Below are 20,322 nucleotides of genomic sequence, written 5' to 3' on the forward strand. Positions count from 1 at the left end.
CCTCGTTGATCCTGGGTGGGACACTTTTGTCCCTCACACGTTACGACCGACAACTACAGCGATCGACGTCAGGCGATATTCGTCACCACCAGTATCGTCGTACTACTTAATATTAATGAGGTTTGTTCGAGTGGCAGACTTTTTTTCCGTAACTGCTTTTTTGTTTTCTTAACTGTATTGTTTTCAAGCGGGTGGCGTTGCCGTGATTGTGCAATATTTGATTAATCTGAGTTGTTGCCATTTTGACGCGGTGCTGATAACAGAGAGAAGAAGTAGAAAGAGAGAGAGAAAGAGAAAGAGAGAGGACGCGAAACTAAGATGTACGCCACTGATTCAGCATTAACAGCGTCAACGCTAAAATCGTGAAGTAACTCCATAACTGTATACATCACGTAGAACAAAGAAGAAATACACGTTTTCGAAGATCAGCGTAACATGATTAAAACTACGGACTTCCTCAGAGTAGAAAAGATGAAAAGTATATGGGACGAGTAAAGTCATGCTATCCATATCGCGGTAGCATGATTTTGGACTCTGTCCATCACAGTTATCTAGCTGAACCGCGCCGTCGACGTCGGGGAAGACATGAAGGATGAAGAGATCTGTCCAATAGACATTTCTGGGTTGGCTTAAGCGGTAAGAAGCGACCATACCTAATGACGTTTAGCAGTAAAGTTTTTTTATTTTTCCAATTTGTAGTTTATACAATTTGGAACGTGAATCGAGAGCTAGCTGTGGTGTTCCAGCCGGTTGTCAAGTGTTATTCACGTGCGGTGAGGGAGATATAAATGTTCAAACGTCTCTGCATTGACAGCTGTATGTTAGGGTAGCCCTGAAATATTACGTAACGTGGTGTTTTAACAGTATTTAGTAAGTGAACGGCAGCAGAGTTTCGTTAGTAAATGAACAGACTTCTTTCTGAGCGTTAAGCGCCATCACTTATTACGATCGATATAGGCCTACCATGGCCATGTCTGATAATGCATTTTTGCGGCTTGCATATTTTTAACAGTGCCTAATGGCTTTTACTTTTAAAGTACAACATCGACAGATATCCATTATATGACTCTTGTTCAAGGAACTTAATAACTGGACCATGTCTTCTCTAAAATATTATGATTTTCAGTTAAATACATCACACTTATAGACAACTGGTGTGTCATGATCTTCGTAGGGTGAGTTTGTTCCTGCCGTTCCACATGGTCCTATTGCAGTGTTCATCCTTTCACACCCATCATGAACATGATCATTTTCATGCACGATAAGCAAGAACTTTATGTCATTGCGGCACCAGCATCACCATCCCTGCACATGTGTTACCTGTTGTGTTACATCATCTACATTGCCCGCCCCGATAGCTAAATGGTCGCCGACAAGGTAGCTCAGCGTGTTCGGTCACAGGGTTAGCTGCCCTCTGTAATTAAAAAAAAATTTCAAAAATTTCAAAAAACGGAGTTAATGGATCAACGACGAATGAAGCGGGTGTCTTGCGACGTCCGCCGCGAGCAGATGCAACAAACTAAAACGAACAAAATAAGATTTTTAAAAAAGTAAAAAAGGAAAGTCAGCGTGACGGACTGCCGTCCTAAGAGGCCCAGGTTCGATTCCCGACTGGGACAGGGATTTTCTCCGCTCAGGGACTGGGTGTCTTCATCATAATTTCATCCCCATCCGGCGCTCAGGTCGCCCAATATGGCGTCGAATGTAGTAAGACCTGCACCAAGGCGGCCGGACCTTTCCCGCAAGGGGCCTCCCGGCCAATGACGCCAAACTCTCATTTCCATTTGCATCTACATTGTCCAAACTGGTAACTGTGACTACCTTGCCCGATCTCTTCGAATCTGATTCTAGTATTTCCATATTTGTGGAACATGATGCTTAAAATTTAGAGCTGCGCTCTATCAACACAATGGTTTGGTAGTTTTGGCACAGTACATAAATAACGTAGTAAACGTTAGGATTACCGGAAGTATTGGTGTTATTGGCAGAGAAAGAAACATAAATGAAAGCGTAGAAAGAAACTGGGAGCCGATGACTCCTCTTTGTTTTTTCTTTGTTTTGGACATAATTATAACCGCACATCATTCAGCGTTAGTCTATTATGTGTTTATAACCCTAAAAAATAGAAACTGCATTTTATAAGTAACAAAAATTAGTTGATCGCGTATCTTTTGCACTTTTATGTAATTGCTTGTGTTGTGAGTTGCGTTTACATGAACGGTAATAAAAAACTCTATACAACTATTGTTATTTTGTACTCACTAGAACGTTCTCTATCATGATTAAAGGCAAGAGTTTCCTTTTATTATTTATAAGTGCTAAAGCTGTTACTGAATATGTAAGCTTGACGAAGTACTGAAGTGATGTTTCGTATTATTTTGTTTTGAGTTTTCGTTAATTTTACCTTTTTTGAGACAAATGCGTTTTATAGCGCTTTATTATAAATCTGTATTTTTTTTTAGTTTTGCTACAACCTCTCTCTTTTTCACGCTACAAATTGACAATTTTTGAATAAAACCTGAATTAAATATTAACAATTTCTATTTTTCTGTGAACACTGTTTATTTTTAAATTACTGACCTAAGGATATCTATGTTAGAACAGCCGGCCGATGTGGCCGAGCGGTTCTAGGCGCTTCAGTCTGGAACCGCGCGATCGCTACGGTCTCGGGTTCGAATCCTGTCTCGGTCACGGTTGTGTGTGATGTCCTTAGGTTAGTTAGGTTTAAGTAGTTCTAAGCTCCAGGGGACTGATGACCTCAGATGTTAAGTCCCATAGTGCTCAGAGCCATTTGAACCATATATTTGAACAACAATGCTGCGTAGGTTACGTGGCTCTTGATGTATACTCACTCAGTTTCTAGACGGTTCACCACATGTGGCTTGTAGGGAAATCTAGTAAACTACTGGTCACGTACACAAACAAAGCGCCGGCCGCGGTGGTCTCGCGGTTCTAGGCGCGCAGTCCGGAACCGTGCGACTGCTACGGTCGCAGGTTCGAATCCTGCCTCGGGCATGGATGTGTGTGATGTCCTTAGGTTAGTTAGGTTTAAGTAGTTCTAAGTTCTAGGGGACTGATGACCACAGCTGTTAAGTCCCATAGTGCTCAGAGCCATTTTTGAACAAATAAAGCACTCAAAATGAGGTAACGCCTGATAGGTGTGCAACACATCTAACGTACGGGTAACATGGTTATGATTTTTAACTTAGCATGGCTACTAGGAAAGCTGACGTAGTCTATACTTACTTACGGTAGCCTATGGCAGATCTACAACCCTATTAAAATTACGTCGTTATGCATGCTAATTTTTGGTGCAAAAAAAATCGTCTATATGAACGATGATGTGCGTACATGATGACTATTGGGTATGTCTAACATTACTGGAACTTCTCAGGTGGATATCGCAACGCATCATGCCCAGAGGACCCTCACTGGAATGATAGAAAAAGGAGCATCATATCTACGGACCGAACAGACAGTTGGTTGCAGAATGAGTGACGACGGGAGGGAATCGCGGCAACACTCAGGCAAGAAGAGTATCCATGGGTCTTTCCAGAAGGACTACACCATGAGAAGATCGTAGGATTGTTCGAATGTCTCTGACGAATAGACACCACCAGCTGGAAGCTGGCCACATGTTACAAGCAGAGTGTCACCATGAAAGGTCGGGAACAGATTCCTGGAAGTTGGGCATATGTCGTTAATCGCTGACACCATACGAGTAACCACGGAGTCTTGCGCGGTGTAAAGCCGAGGGAAGCTGGGACAGAGTGCCAGTCTGCGGTGTTCAGCGAGTTTCACGTTTATTTGCGACGTTCATATCGACATCGACACCGACGTTACCGTGGACGAACTGGTGAAAGGTTAAAAAAAAGGGGGGGGGGAATATTACATGTGACCATAGGACTGACACAGTAATTGTTGAATGGAGGCCACTATGTAGTAAGACTGAAGAAAAATCAAGAGAGTTCATAGGACATGTCAGCTGGAAAAGCGTTAGGTAATGTAAAATTGTGCAAGAGATTAGAAATTCTGAGAATGATAGGGTTACGTTATAAGGAAAGACGTGAGGTATATAATATGTATAAGAACCAAGAGGGACAATAAAACTGCAAGACCAAGAACGAAGTGCTCGTTTTAAAAAGGGAGTAAAACAGAAATTCTGTCTTTCGCCACTACTGTTCAATCTGTGCATCGAACAAGCATTGACGAAAATTAAAGTAAGCTTAAAGAGTGGGATTAAAATTCAAGGTGAATGGACATCAATGATAATATTCGCTGATAACATTGCTATCCTCAGTGAAAGAGACGGAGAATTACAGATATGTTGAATGGAATGAACAATCTAATGAGTACAAAATATGGATTGAGAGTGAATCGAAGGCAGACAAACGTAATGAGCAGTACCCGAAATGAGAATATCGAGAAACTTAACATCAGAATTGGTGATCACGAAATAGATGATTTTAAGCAATTCGTCTACCTAAGCAGCAACGACGTACCTAGCAAGGAGGACATATAAAGCAGACTAGTACTGGCAAAAAAGGCGTTCCTGGCCAAGAGAAGTCCGCTAGTATCAAACATAGGCCTTTATTTGTGGAAGAAATTTCTAAAGATATGCGTTTGGAGCTAGCTGTCGAATGCTAGTGAAACACTCATTGTGGGAAAACCGGACCAGAATAGAATCGAAGCGTCTGAGATGTGGCACTACAGAAGAACGTTGAAAATTAGATGGACTGATAAGGTGGGTAATGAGGAGGTTAGCCGCAGAAACTGGAAGGAGTGTAATATATGGAAAACACTGCCAAGAAGAAGGAACAGGATGATAGGACATGTATTAAGACATCAGAGAATAACTTCCATGTTACCATAGGGAACAATACAGGGTAAAAACTGTTGGGCGAAACAGAGATTGAAATACATCCTATAAAAAACTGAGAACTTAGGCTCCAAGTACTACTCTGTGATGAAAATGTTGGCACAAGACAGGAATTCGTGGCGGGCTGCACCAAACCAATCAGACGTCACGAAGAATGTTCTTAGATATTAAAATTACGAATAACTTAAGTTGGAGCGATCACACAAATAATGTAGTGGGGGGAGCGAATTAAACAGTGCGATATATTGTCAGTATGCATAATAAATGCAACATGTCTACTATCGAGACTGCGTAAACTGCCTGCGTCCGTCCTCTTCTGTGGTATTGTTTCGCAGTGTGGGATCTGTTTCAGACAGGCTTGATGGAGGACATCGAAAAAGTTCAGAGAAGGGCAGCTCGCTTTGTACTATCGCGAAATAGAAGAGAGAGTATCACGGACATGATGCGTCAATTGGGGTGGCAATAGTTAAAACAAAGACGTTTTTCGTTGCGGCAGGATATTCTCATGAAATTTCGATCAATATATTTTTCCTTCGAATGTGAAACTATTTTGTTGGTGTCCACACAGAAAGGGAGAAATGCTCATCATAACAACATGAGAGAAATCAGAGCTCGCACGGAAAAATTAAGCTTTTTCCCGAGCGCTGTTCGAGAGTAGAATGGTAGAGAAATAGCTTGAAGGTGGTTCCTTTAACCCAGGGCACTTGATTGTGGATTGCGGAGTGATCATCTAGATATAGATGGACATATAGATCCCTAACTGGCCAGCCTGGTCCGCTGATTTGTCACCTACAGACCATGTCTCGAATGTGATGTGTTGAAGCATACTTACAAACGAGCCTCTAGCCACCAAGTTTCAGGCAAGGCAAGAAATTCCTTTATATGCCAGTCGGGTACTGTTTGTTTCCATGGCACAACGAATACGAGAGTGAATTCGAGACGGTGTTGGTCACACACTGGTGTAATTGATGACCATCAGTTCCGAGTGACATTGACTTTTAACCACTTATTATCTGTTATATAATGGAAATTACCACAAAATTGAGAAGGTTCCGTACGAACGTAATTATTTAAATATAGGCTTTGATCATTGAGTTTGCGAGAATAAAAATTTCTGACCTAAATCGCCGTATCTTTTGATTGCACTGGCATCGCCCACGACCCTTAGTATTTGACATAAATTTCAGCGTTATACCTCTATCAATTTCTGAGAAAAAGGAGCTTTAACAGACGGCCATATCTTTCGATTGTATTCTCTTAGTAGCTTAAATTTTTCACACCGTGAAAGGGTTCTGCTTGCTGATTCCGATCGCTTATAGGAAACTATAAGTAGAGAATCCGTTAGATTATTCAATATTTTTCATAAGTATCACGATAGCATTAAATATTCTGCTATTTAAACTCAAAGTGACATATGAATATCAATTCACATCTTCAGTGAACATAAGAAATTGACGTGGTACCTTTGTGGTTGAGCCGAAAGGAAAACTAACAAGACGGAATGGAAGATGCCACTTCGAATGTTTCGGAAAAAAACTACATCTGATGCAAAACAATTATTTTGTTCATATTATGTTGTATAAATGTTAGTTCAGCATGTATGGGGTGAAATTGCATCTGCTCGGCAATGGAAAAGCAATCACGAATCTGTCGTCCATTCAAGAGTGTTTAGTTGTATTAATATTAACGGTATGTCAATAAGTGATAACCGTGCTTTCATAGTTTCCTTCAGGCTTGACTGAGGCAGGTATTAAAGTGCCAGTTTGATCAAATATTCTTCATATTTTTATAAAGATCTTTGACTTGACGCAAAAGGCTTATGACATCAAATATTTCGTCACAGTTACTTCAGAATGGCTTGCATGTATAACAGACGAGCCGCGTGATATCAACTCGGAAACCGCAATGTTTTAATGATGTCCGGTTCATACTTACCATTCACTAAACGAGGCAGTGATCTTTCCAAACGAATACGAAACGTGTTTAAACTAATAGCTCTGCTTCTGTTAATCTTAAGAGATAACACTAAAAGCTGAGTGTAATGTAATGTATAGGGTCCACAGTAGACGACTCGATAGTATCATTGAAATCCTGTAACGTGACAAATGAATTGTGACCTGATGTGTTTAATATCAAAAGGAACTAATTATGAGTGTATCTACATCTACATCTACATCTACATCCATACTCCGCAATCCACTTGACGGTGTGTGGCGGAGGGTACTTTGTATACCTCTATCGGTCCTCCCCTCTATTCCAGTCTCACTTCTTACTTTCTTACTAAGTACTTCCTGATGATTTAGGCTGAGCATTGTTAGTTTCACGAATTTCTTTGCGTATTTGAGGCACATTTTAATACGTTCAAAACTAGTCATGATTTGTACATTCTCAAACATTAGTTGTGGTTTATACTTATAATAGACCTTTTGGCTTCATACTTGCTTGAGTGCTTTGGTGTACCTCTCAAGTTTCTTTTTCTTTGTTCCTACATTTAGTCCTCTAGCATATCCGCCTGGGATGTTTTCTCCTTTACGTGCATATCTTTACCTACAGTTAGCACACATTCCATTACGTTTAGCAAAAAACGCAATTCCTTTTTCAGTTTTAACTACCTACCTCTGCTCTATCATCAATGAATCATATCGTGCTAATTTTCTGTCACGACAAACTACACCAGTTCTTTATTTCCCTTTTCAGTGAATAAATAAACCTCAGTCGTGACAATGAACTAGTCTTACATGTTTCCAGGTTTCCACTTCTTACAAGGACTATTCCGAAAGTAAGGTACGATAGGTTGCGAAATGGAAACCACTGTGGATAAACATAAATGTTTCATCTGCTACCGTTACCTTCACCTTTCAGCTACTTCTCTACATAGTCGCCGCTCAGACTTACACATTTGTCCCAGCGTTGTTTAACCTTTCCAGTGCCCTCGTCATAGGAGGCAGCCGCCTGTGCTTTCCCCCAATTCTCTGCGCTTGTCTACAGCTCGTTGACTGTGCCAAAAAGTTGCCTTCAAAGCCAGCGGTTCACATGAGCAGATATGAAACTCAGGGGCATCCAGTTATGGGCTGTATAGTGGGTGATCAAACACTTCCCATCGAAAACGCCGCAGGAGCATCTTCATTGCCCTCGCAGAGTGCAGCAGAGAATTGGCCGGAAGAAGGAACCGCATGATAGTTGTGTTATGTGGGCTGCTTGTCATCAGGGGAAATCTTTCACTTGGCCGCTCATACTTTGTGGGAGACACTGTGTAGCTAGGCATTTTTATGTGCTCACTGTGCGGTCAAAACTGAAAAGAGCGACGTGGCGCGATCGATGACCATACTAGAGACACTGCCCAACACATCTGTGTAAAGCTGTATCGGATTTTCACTGTGGTTTCCATTTCGCGCCCGATCGGACCCTATTTTCCTAATAGCCCTCGTATAGAAATCTATCAATCAGACTATTATAATTCGCTTTGAGGAAAGAGAGTACTTCCCTGCGTTGACTTAGAAGCTAGTTTTTGCACCGCCAAGGTACCATAGACAATATTTGACACAAATAACCTCTACCCATTTCTGAGAAACAGCTGTCTTAAGATCGGACAAGAAACAGACAGGCAGATAACAAATGGCAAAAAGATACTTTGGTGTGACGCAATTACAAATTTTCGGATTTTTCCTTTACTTGTTCTGTGAAACCATGTTCCTTGGCAAATTTCATGTTTGTAGGTCAACAGAAAGTACACTACAGGTTTTGATGACTGAGTTTGCGAGTATCAAAATATGCGGTATAAATGGCTGTATTTTTGATTGAATTGACGTTGAAATTTAAAGATATTGCACCTCGAAGGAAATGTAAACCTTAGTATTTAACATAAATGTCTATATCTCTAGCCGTTCATGAGAAACTGGGGTCTTAACATCCGGACAATAAAGCGATTCTACAAGGGTTCTGTTTTTACCCAGTAAAGTGCGGAAACCTAAAAATGAAGTCAGTGCAGAATGCTGCCCTGAAAAGAAGCACTTGGGGAAGGACTAACGTGTACCAAGTTGAAAGATATGGAGGTCAGTACGCCTAGGTAACATAACAAATCCTCATACTGTAACACCTGGATCACCAAAACGATCATGTTCGACAGTGTTTCTCGCTGCATTACGTGTCGCCAATTCTTGCCGTGTGAGGGTACGTTCAGAACCAATACCCAAACGGAATCTGCTGTTACCGAGAAGGACACGCGATCGCAGTCGACGCTCTTTGCACCTTTGGAAACGGTGCCGCCGGCGTTCGGGTGTCATCGGAACAGAACGTATTGGTCGTCGGCAAAGAGACAATCCCCATGCAGTCGCCGTGCTACTGTGGAGAATGAGATTGCATGCCTCGCAGTCTTGTAAAATGTGGTTGCAATTGCACACACTGTTTTACGTCGGCCGCTTCTCACCTGTTGCATAAAGTAACGGTCATCTCTTACTGTGGTTTACCGTGGCCAGCCACCTCCTGTCTCTCAGGTAGCAGTGCCTGTGTTCCGGAATGTTCCACATGCACATCAACCGTACCAGACTCCTGGGCTAAATCCGTCACACATCGTCCTTCTTCCAGTTTCCAGATAATTCTTTCCCATGTGGTCATATAGATTTCTCCGGGCCATGTTGTAATGAATTACGCCCAAGCAGTGCACCGTAACTGGTCGCTGATTGAGACGCACTGTCGTTTCCGCTCCCTCAGCTTCTTGTTGTTGTTGCTCCGGTACAGTTTGGCACTATAGTCGCCCTGACCACACGCCATTTGATGTTCAACTTCCTTTGCACGGCTGGGAGCGTTCTGGCAACATGCTCTGGGACTTCGTTTCATTCCACCGAATTGTTTATATATTCTTACGCCATCTGTCTCGTCATTAAGTTTTCCAGAGCAGTGTATTTCACAAATGTAGATATTGAAAATTTATTTATCTTCTTTAAATTTATATCGACTTTCAATATTAGTAAAAATTTACCTTAGCATTAAAAACCTATACCAGGAGAGAGGTTTTGTCAGATTGCAGCCCGTAGCATTGTAGGTAACTGAAATAACGATAAGGCAAAAAAAAATAGTGCATTAAAATTTTCTGTCAGTTTCAGGAAAAAAGTGGCAGTTGGAAAGCTGGAGACGTCTGATAAGAAAATTCTAGAGCAAAGTCGCGGTACCAGAGCTTCAGAAGTTTTGACTTCATACAATGCAGTCAGTTATTTCATTATATAATGAGTTTCATAATTAATAGGGGAAACTGATACAGGTGAAAGTATACGATAACAGAACCAAAACCTTCCCGGTAAATATGTGTCCAATAACGTCTACCCACTAGAGAGGAAGAATCCGAGGGAGGCGTAACTCGGTACATGTGATGTACATGTACAGAAAAAGCAAGTGATTACAATGATGAGTTATTCAAGAGAAAGAGCTTCCCAAATTGAGCAAGTTAAAAACCCATTAGTCCACCTCTGACCCTCATGCAAAAAATTATCCTGCATTGATTGTTATAGTTACTTGATGTCCTCCTGTCACGCCAATCTGTCCAATTGGGACGTTAGATCGTCAAAATTCCGAGTTGTTTGCAGGGCCCTGTCCAATTGGGACGTTAGATCGTCAAAATTCCGAGTTGTTTGCAGGGCCCTGTCCGTAATGCTCCAGACGTTCTCAGATGAGGAGAGATCCAGCAGACTTGCTGGCCCACATGGGATTTGGCACGCAGCAGAAACTCTCGCCGTGTGGAGGCGGGCATTAGCTTGCTGAAGTGTAAGCCAAGAATGATTTCCCATGAAGAGCGACAACAAAGCGGGGAGTAGAATATCGTCGACGTACCGCTGTGCCGTAAAGATGACACGGATACCAGTCAATGGAGTCCTGCTATGGACAGAAATTGCACCCCATACATTTACTATTGGTTGTCGGGCTGTATGGAGCGCGACAGTCAGGTTTGTATCCGTTCAGGGCGCCTCTAGACACATCTTCGGTCTGGAATCTCATTCAGTGGAGTAGAGTTGTCTTCAGTGATGAGTTCAGCTTCGAATTAAGCCCTGATAACAAGCGAAGTATCGTCTGGAGACGGCCCGGACAGCGATGGGATTCCAATCTGACTATCGCTCACCATATGGCCTGAGAACCAGGAGTGATTAACTGGGATGCCATTTCTTCCCATAGTAGGACCTCTTTGGTTGTCATCCGCGGTACTCTTACAGCATAACGGTGCTATGACGACATTGTACGCCTTGTTTCGTTGCCCTTCATGTCAAGTCACCCTGCACTTACATTTCAGCGAGATAATGCCCACTCGCATTCGGCGAGAGTTTGTGCTGCTTATCTTCGTGCTTGACCAAACTCGGTCTGCAAAGTTCCCGGCCCTCATCTCAAGTGAGAAACTTTGAAACTCTACTGGCAGGGCCCTCCAACCAGCTCAGAAAGTGGACAATCTAAAGTGCCAACTGGGCAGAATTTGACACGAAATCACTCGTTAGGACATCCAGCAACTCTCACAGTCAATCCCAAGCTGAATAACTACTTGCGTAAGTGCCAGAGGTGGACCAGCGCGTTACTGACATGCTCAATTTGTTAAGCTTTTTCTCTCGAATAAGTCATCCAATTATTCTGAAAGTGGAACCATTTGTGTGTCTTTACATGTAAACCACATTTACCGTTTTCCGTCCCACTCGGATGAATTCCTTTGTGGTGCATTTCATTAGCAATAGTAGCATGAAGTGTTGTTGTTGTTGTTGTCTTCAGTCCAGAGACTGATTTGCTGCAGCTCTCCATGCTACTCTATCCTGTGCAAGCTTCTTCATCACCCAGTACCTACTGCAATCTACAACCTTCTGGATCCGGTTAGTGTATTCGTATTTTGGTCTCCCTCTACGATTTTTACCCTTCACGCTGCCCTCCAATATGGTGACCCCTCGATGCCCCAGAATATGTCCTACCAACCGATCCCTTCTTCTACTCAAGTTGTGCCACAAATTTCTCTTCTCCACACTTCTATTCAGTACCTCCTCATTAGTTATGTGATCTAACCATCTAATCTTCAGAATTCTTCCGTAGCACCACATTTCGAAAGCTTCTATTCTCTTCTTGTCTAAACTATTTATCGTCCACGTTTCACTGCCATAGATGGCTACACGCCATACAAATACTTTCAGAAAAGAGTTACCGACACTTAAATCTATACTCGATGTTAACAAAAATTTCTCTCCTTCAGAAATGCTTTCCTCGCCATTGCCAGTCTACATTTTATATCCTCTATACTTCGACCATCATCAGTTATTTTGCTCCCCAAAGAGCAAAACTCCTTTACTACTTTAAACGTCTCACTTCCTAATCTAATTCCCTCAGTATCACCCAATGTAATTCGACTACATTCCATTATCCTCGTTTTGCATTTGTTGATATTCATCTTATATCCTCCTTTCAAGACACTGTCCATTCCGTTCAGCTGCTCTTCCAGGTCCTCTGCTGTCTCTGACAGAATTACAATCTCATCGGCGAACCTCAAAGTTTTTATCTCTTCTCCATGGATTTTAATTCATACTCCGAATTTGTCTTTTGTTTCCTTTACTGCTTGCTCAATATACAGATTGAATAACATCGGGGATAGGCTACAACCCTGTCTCACTCCCTTCCCAACCACTGCTTCCCTTTCGTGCCCCTCGACCCTTATAACTGCCATCTGGTTTCTGTACAAATTGTACATAGCCTTTCTCTCCCTGTATTTTACCAGTGCCACTTTCAGAATTTGAAAGAGAGTATTCCAGTCAACATGAAGTAACTATAAGTAAACTGTAACCTGCCAATCCAACATTACAGTTTTCTTTTACAATAAGGTGGTGGTTACATTTGATTTAAACTTTTGATTGAGTCTGCATTTAATCTAAATTCTCCCATGGCGTACCTTAGAAAGAAACATAATACCACTTCATCGCGCTACATGTTACAATTTACTGTACGCTAATGCCTGTGCACCAGCCAACTGATGACGAGCAAGCAGAGATACACGTTTGGCCACCTAATGATTTTTATGATTTTTGCTCAGATCATGCGGTACCCAAACACTCGATTTTTCAACCATCCACATTGCATGAAAATGTTACACAATGGTGGAATGATCAAAGTTGTTCACATTTGCAAGCTCTTGAGTACACTTACATGGATAATTGTGGATTAATGCCCTAAACGATCTTCATCAATCGCCGAATATCTTCATGATCGTGGTGAGTCACTAATGTTAAAAAGATTCTCCTTAGAGCGAGAAAACCATTTTCTTGCCGCTCTCTGTCCAATGTCATTATCCCCATACACTGCGCAAATGTTTCTGGTTACATCCGCTGCTGCTGCCCCTCTACTGAACTGAAACAGAAGAATATGTCGAAATCGTTCCTATTTCTCCACTTGGCACTCCATTTTCTAGTGTCCACAGCTCCACTCAAGTGACAAAATAACAATACGAGCATGTAAACTCAAATAGAAAAGTAAACTACAAATAAAAAAATGACAATCGTAAGTAAACCGGTAGCAATCGGAATACCAATATGCAAGGCAAAAACGCTATTAACTTATGCACCAACCTAATATTGTCGCAAACTTCCACAGGCGTCAGCTTTCCCTGTTGGTCATGGTACAGCCAGTAAACGGAATTGCAATTACTTTTCGTAATTGGAAAGCCTGCCGTGTACTGTAGAGGCAGCAAGTGGCGCCGATCCACTCTGGGGGAACTGGCGCCAGGCACTTGAGCTGCGGAAGCAGAGATGCGGGTGGCCGCTGCGACTTCCGGCTCGTTGTTACGCTCGACGGGAACTCTATACGTCGTGAGAACACGGCTGCAGCTGCTGGTGCCACACTTGTTCCGGAGAACGGTTTCCGCAGTGCGAAGAGCTACATGCAGCACGCACTGTGTTCTTCCATCTGGCTTACTTTCACTTCTCATCACAATACGCGATCTTACTGAGAATGCCATTTACATGTTCGCTCACCAAATTTTACAAGCATTAAATAACAAAATAGCACCGGTTGGTATTTTCTGTGACATATGTAAAGGATGTGACTGTGTGAAGCACAATATTTTTTCGGATGAACGGAAGTTTTGTGGAACATGGTATAAGCAACCAATGGATAACGTCGTATCTAAACAAAATAATCGAGAAATCTGTACTTAGTAATTCAACCAATGTAGTCCTGGGACGTTATTCTGACTGGGTTAGAAATCATGTGTGGGGTTCTCTAAGGCTCTATCTCAGGTCCAGTATTATTTCCCATATATGTGCATAATTGTCCGTTTAATATTCAACATGCATTAGTAGTTTTTTGTATATGTCACTAGTATTGGAAGCAATTCAAGAGTACATACAGCAACAAAAGAAATTGTAACAAGGTTCTTAAAAGTATCATTGACTGGTTTTATGTGAAGTGTATCACGTACAATTTTAAAAAGACACATGTTCAAGTATGGGTACTACAGCAATGACAAGCGTAACATATGATGTGGAAATAATAAATAAGATGAAAACTTCAAAATCTTAGATTCATATTGATGAGAATTTGAACTGGAAAAGCACATTTTGGAACTCCTACGACAATTTAGCTCAACCACATTTGCACTTAGAATCATTGTAACCTTGGGGAGAGACAAACCAGTCAGTTGACATATTTTGTGTATTTACAATTCAAACATAGCAAATGAACTGGGGCAACTCATTGATGAGAAACGTGCTGCAAGAATAATATGTGGTGTTCACCAACGATCATCTTGTAGACATCTGCTTAAGGAGTTGGGCATTCTGACTACTCATTCACAGTGTATTTCTTCCATCATGAAGTTTGCTGTCAATAATCCACTGCTTTTCACAACGAACTATGATGTACACAATTCAATACCAGAAGAAAGAATGACGTTCATTTCTCCACGTTAACGTTGTCCTTAACACAAAATGGTATGCATGATGCTGCAACTAAAAGTTTTGATCACTTACCCAGCGATATAAAATGTCTCTCACATACCAAATTATAAGTTGAAAACAAATTGGAAAAAGTTTCTCCTTGACGATTCCTTCCAGTCTGTAGAAAAATTTCTATTGTCGTAATGTGTAGAAGGTGTTGCGTAGGAATTACTAACTCATATCTGTGGATTTAAAAAGAAACCTATAAATGTTTACAAATTATTATTTGATATGAATGTGAAATGACAAGTTTCACATCATTACAATTTATAATGAAAAATGATTCATGGATCATGAAACAAAGTAACTAACTATCTAACAAACTAGGCATGCTTGTGTGTTTTAACATTCAGTTATTAACTCAGTTTGCAAAGCGGTGTGGATCTACAGGTACGTTCTGAGAGGAGCAGGGTGTCACTGTTTGTCTCTTTCAATTTCGCCCCCTTCCCCCCCTCCCACTCAAATATAGCGTGTTGTAGCCCTAACTTTTAACGCACTGCAGATGCCTTGGATCTCAATAATAATAATAAAGAACAATAACACATGCAAAATGTTTCAATAAAATAACAATTCACTTAGGTCAGCTCTCAGTCCGTCGCTTGGGCGTAACATTCAAGAAACTGTAATGCTGAAAAAGGACTCAACCAAAAATTTGAGTAGTACATATCTCACGAAAGTGACCTGAGGGGAGAACCACCCTAAAACTTAATTTTTGGGCTATTTTACATCTTTGGATCGCAGAACGTTTTGGCTGTATGCGAATTCCAGTATGCCTAAGAAAAATTTGAAATGTGATAGTCGAGAGATCGTGATATACCGACAGGTGTCTGAGTGGTCAATATAGTATCTGCCTATCAGACACTTGCATCTGATCCCCTAACGGCAAAATACAGCCATGGAAAGACACAAAGCGGAAATGAAACTTTGCACAGTGTCGTTTGGTCCAAGTGCCCCACAGATAAAGAAAAAGATACTTTGACGTCTTGTAGAAGTTGTTTCTTTGTGCACTATGGGATGTGTGAAGAACGAAGAGGGCGGAAATTCCAGCATTCCTTTATCAACTTCTAAGAAGACATTCTGCTGATCTAGAGATGAACGACGGGAAAAGCAGCCCACAAGACGCTGCCTGAAGAAGCAAAAATTCAAGATATATGCTATCCTGTACTGATATTAAAAGAGGAAGTAGTCTTACCAGAGCACGAAGGGAGAACGTATGGCGCTAGTGAATTTTAATGGGTAAGTATTTTGTGCTAGCATCATTTCTTAATAAAATTTTAAAATCCATTTTTCGATAAGTTTCTTTTTCTAAATTCAATAGCAACTTATTTGCATTGAATATTAACCAGTCTCAATGAAATTTTTGCGTAACACAGTCTTGAGTTGAAACTTCCTGGCACATTAAAACTGTGTGCCGAACCGAGACTCGAACTCGGGACCTTTGCCTTTCGCGGGCAAGTGCTCTACCAACTGAGCTACCCAAGCACGACACACGCCTCGTCCTCACAGCTTTCCGGAAACATCCCACAGGCTGTGGCTAAGCCATGTCTCCGCAATATCCTTTCTTTCAGGAGTGCTAGTTCTGCAAGGTTCGCAGGAGAGCTTCTGTAAAGTTTGGAAGGTAGGAGACGAGGTACTGGTAGAAGTAAAGCTGTGAGGACGGGGCGTGAGTCGTGCTTCGGTAGCTCAGGTGGTAGAGCACTTTCCCGCGAAAAGCAAAGGTCCCGAGTTCGAGTCTCGGTCCGGCACACAGTATTAATTTGCCAGGAAGTTTCATATCAGCGCACACTCCGCTGCAGAGTGAAAATCTCATTCTACTCTTGAGTTATTTGCATACAGATACGAGTTAATATTATCGATATCGTAGTTTCTCTGTTTTATTATCACATTTATGTACAGATAATGTTTGAAAATCGAAAGAAATACTGAAAGTAAATTAGTAATATTTCCCATAAAATGAATGCATAGAACTGTTGAACAATGTCTTGTGAATGTATCTAAAATACCTGGAATATGACCATTGTTACCTGAGCGCCAAAAGTTGGTTCCCAAAATACCATTAAAATCATACTAAAAATTCAAAACTCAAAAACCAATGAAGTTCTGGGGTTCAAATCTTGGGCATTGCTACATATTTACGTGATACACTTGATTTTAAAATTCGGTTGAAATGGACAGAGTGGAAAAGACATCAAATTTTGGTATCATTGTATTGACTTCGCCGCACTATTCAAAAATCAGAAATCGACTGCGATCACTCGATCTCTTCCAAATCAATGACTTCAGCTGAAAACTTCTTTGTTCGTCATAACCTAAATTGAACGTAATTAATGGTGGCGCCGATGTCAGGTGACATACTTTCGGCCGCTAAACAAAGTTGCTAGAAATTATCCGCCTTTCCATATCGACCTATATGCTTCAATTTAATTTATCAACTTCCTTCGTGTGTTTCAAGTTTTCTTATTTCATCACTCTTTTAGAAATTATGCCCCACTTTACTGCGGAAGTCTGAACCACCTGTTGTTGTGAGGGACATAATAGGTTTTGCGGAGAATAGGTCCCGTCAAAAAGTTCTGCGACACCTTGTTTGAGAACACCGCTCGTTTTTATTACGGCACTGTTTTTGAAAAGCGTTTTCAAGCATTTGATGTACGCTAAGCAACATGATTAAGGGATCATTTTTTCGAAACCACGTAATTGTCTCCCACTGCGACGCATAAATTTCAAATTTGGCTCAAAGGTGTGTACAACCTTCCTCTCTCAACTTGCAAATGTGTGGTGGTCTGCGACGTCTCCCTCGGGCTCGACGACGTTTCAAATAGCAAGAAGCTGACATTGCGAGAAAAAGATCACATCTCAGAACTTCATGTGGCCCTTAAGGCAGGTTAATGATGTCAAATTGGCACCAAATTTCACCGTAGTTATACCCAACGCCGCTGCGACGTGTCACATGACTTGAAGGTCTTCACGGCGCCTTTTAGGCACATTTCACCCCTTTTTTAGACGGCTCTGTGATGGAGATTAAAATCGTGACACCCAGCGTTGAAATCACGCGGTTTTCGCATGGATGGCCGAGGAAAACGTTCCAGACCCAATGAAGCTCAGAATCGGCACGAAAAGGCCTCAAGAGCTGGCATAAAGGCCATCATGAAACCATCCTTTTCCCTAGGGTTTTGATTCCCACAAGTTTTGCATCGAAAAGGACAGGTTGCAATGCGACGAGCGACAGGAAGATGTTCTTGAGAACCTTTGACAGGGCTAACGCCCTTGGACCTGTCAAACTTCTCCAAGGACATTGCAAGCCTGCAGTCCCATTGAACGTGATCTGACCGCTTAGCAGCTCAGTGCGACCGCAGGTTTTGCTCTCATGTACACATCGGAACCCTAGGGACCATTGAAAACCATTTAGGGAAGTTTGAATGCGATCCGTAACTCAAAAGAATACTTACACATTTTCCTCACTCTTATTTCACGTCCTTCTATGACGTGATGATCACGGGGAAGGGGCGGGGTGCGACATGGAAATGAATAAAACGTCTAAGTGTCTCACTAAGAACCGCCAGTTCGGCAAAACCCTCGGTGGCACATGCCAACCTTTAATGAGAATTTTAAAAATGAATGTGTACGGAAACAGATTGTAAAGTAGTTCGAGCCACTGGCAGGCAGGCAACTGAATTCGTAGGGATGTCAATGAGTTGCCTACCTGCAGGCGCTTCGTACTAATTGACTTGTTATTCCTGCAAACGATCATTTTTTTTTTTAAATTCTCAATAAAGGTGGGCAGGGGTCATCGAAGGTTTCGCAAAATTGGGGAATCATAGAGGAACCCTTTGCTGGTTTATTCACATATGTGTCAATGCCGCGGTCGCACGTGATCACACCACAGAAGGACGCGAAATAGGAGGGAAGTACCTTTTCCTCCCACAAATCACGTTCAGACTTCATCAAATGGATTTGAACGGCCCCTAGTCGTTCTACCCCATACGCAAGAGCAAAAACTGCTATCACACTGCTTTACAAAGGGGTACTATCTGCAATATTGTAAAATTGTAACTGTTCTGCGAGCCCTTTCACTAATCATAATCACTGTTTATGCACTTACAGTACTGAAGAAAAGATACTGTATTTACTAAATAACTATGAAGAACACATTCAGGGAGAATTCACTAACAGCAGATCTTGATCCCCACTGAATGCCTCCCTCATCACCTGCACCAGGCGAACGGTCTACCCGACGGGAGGCCCTAGCCACACGACATTTCCATTTACCAAACGATTATGCATTGTCAACAATGTCGCACAGCCCTATGGTCCATGAATTGTCATGACAAGCGAATACAATAATGAAGCCAACAATAACACCAAGAACAGTGAAACACTTAATGTCGTGGGTAGCTACAACAACAAAACACTGTGAAATACTGTTAGCTTAGATCGTGAAGGTTATTTATACCTATGCATATTAACCCCAAATGCACAACAATGTCTTGGCTGCAATATTCGAATTAGCGTTGTACCATTTCTCTGAAATAAAATTGTAACTCTCCCCTGAAAGGGACACACATTTCTGGACGTATACCCCTTTGTCCAAAGAAGAACTTGATCTTGCCTACAGAATTATAATAATGAAATAGCGTAGAAATAGAAATACGAACTGGTCAATAATGAAAATCCAGAACCTCAGTCCCAAGACCATTGCGTGAATACCAGGTTGGGGTTTATCCCTTTCGCGATACTTAAACGACCTCTAATTACAACAACCAAGTCAGGGACCAGAACCAATAAGCAACTAGGGCAATTAAGCCACACATCAACTACCGCTCAACAAAACTTAAGGTTATACGTGTTTCACAACGTACTTAGAAATGCGACCCTGGTCTATTTCGTGTATTCTGAAGTATAACATCACATGGAGACAAACAACTAAATGCAGAAAGTGACTCTCTTTAACTGACGTAAGATATAGCGCGCATTAGCTTCACTACGACTGAGAATTGTCTAAGGCCCTAAATATGAATGCAGGTAACAGCCACTGACAGGCTAAACTTCAACAACTTCAAAAACCAGTCATCCACAGATGCACCTATTCTGGAAACCCACTGAAGCACAAACAATAATTGAAACTTACTGATAAAACAATCAATATGGTCACCAACGCCTAGTGATGTATTAGAAAAGGTTGGTAAACTAAGCCCACTCAATTCTTGATGCAGTATATCCATGAGCAATGTCAACCTTTTACTCTTTACTAACTTGCAATTTAAGGAAATTTTTGCAACCAAAGGCCAGTCCCTTCAACAGATATGCTTATATAGGAATCGAACCTGCTTCTTATGAATGTTACAGACTTGTAAACAGTAAAACGTCAACGAGGTATCTTTAGCCCATCGGAATTAGTAGATGCCAGACTAATCGGCGCAACACTTAAACCACATAAATATTCAAAGAACAACAAATGCCAAACGAATTCCTCTCAAGGAAACGTGCACATGCACGATAAGGTCA

This window comes from Schistocerca piceifrons, chromosome 6 (genome assembly GCF_021461385.2).
Source record: "Schistocerca piceifrons isolate TAMUIC-IGC-003096 chromosome 6, iqSchPice1.1, whole genome shotgun sequence".
Taxonomy (NCBI): domain Eukaryota; kingdom Metazoa; phylum Arthropoda; class Insecta; order Orthoptera; family Acrididae; genus Schistocerca; species Schistocerca piceifrons.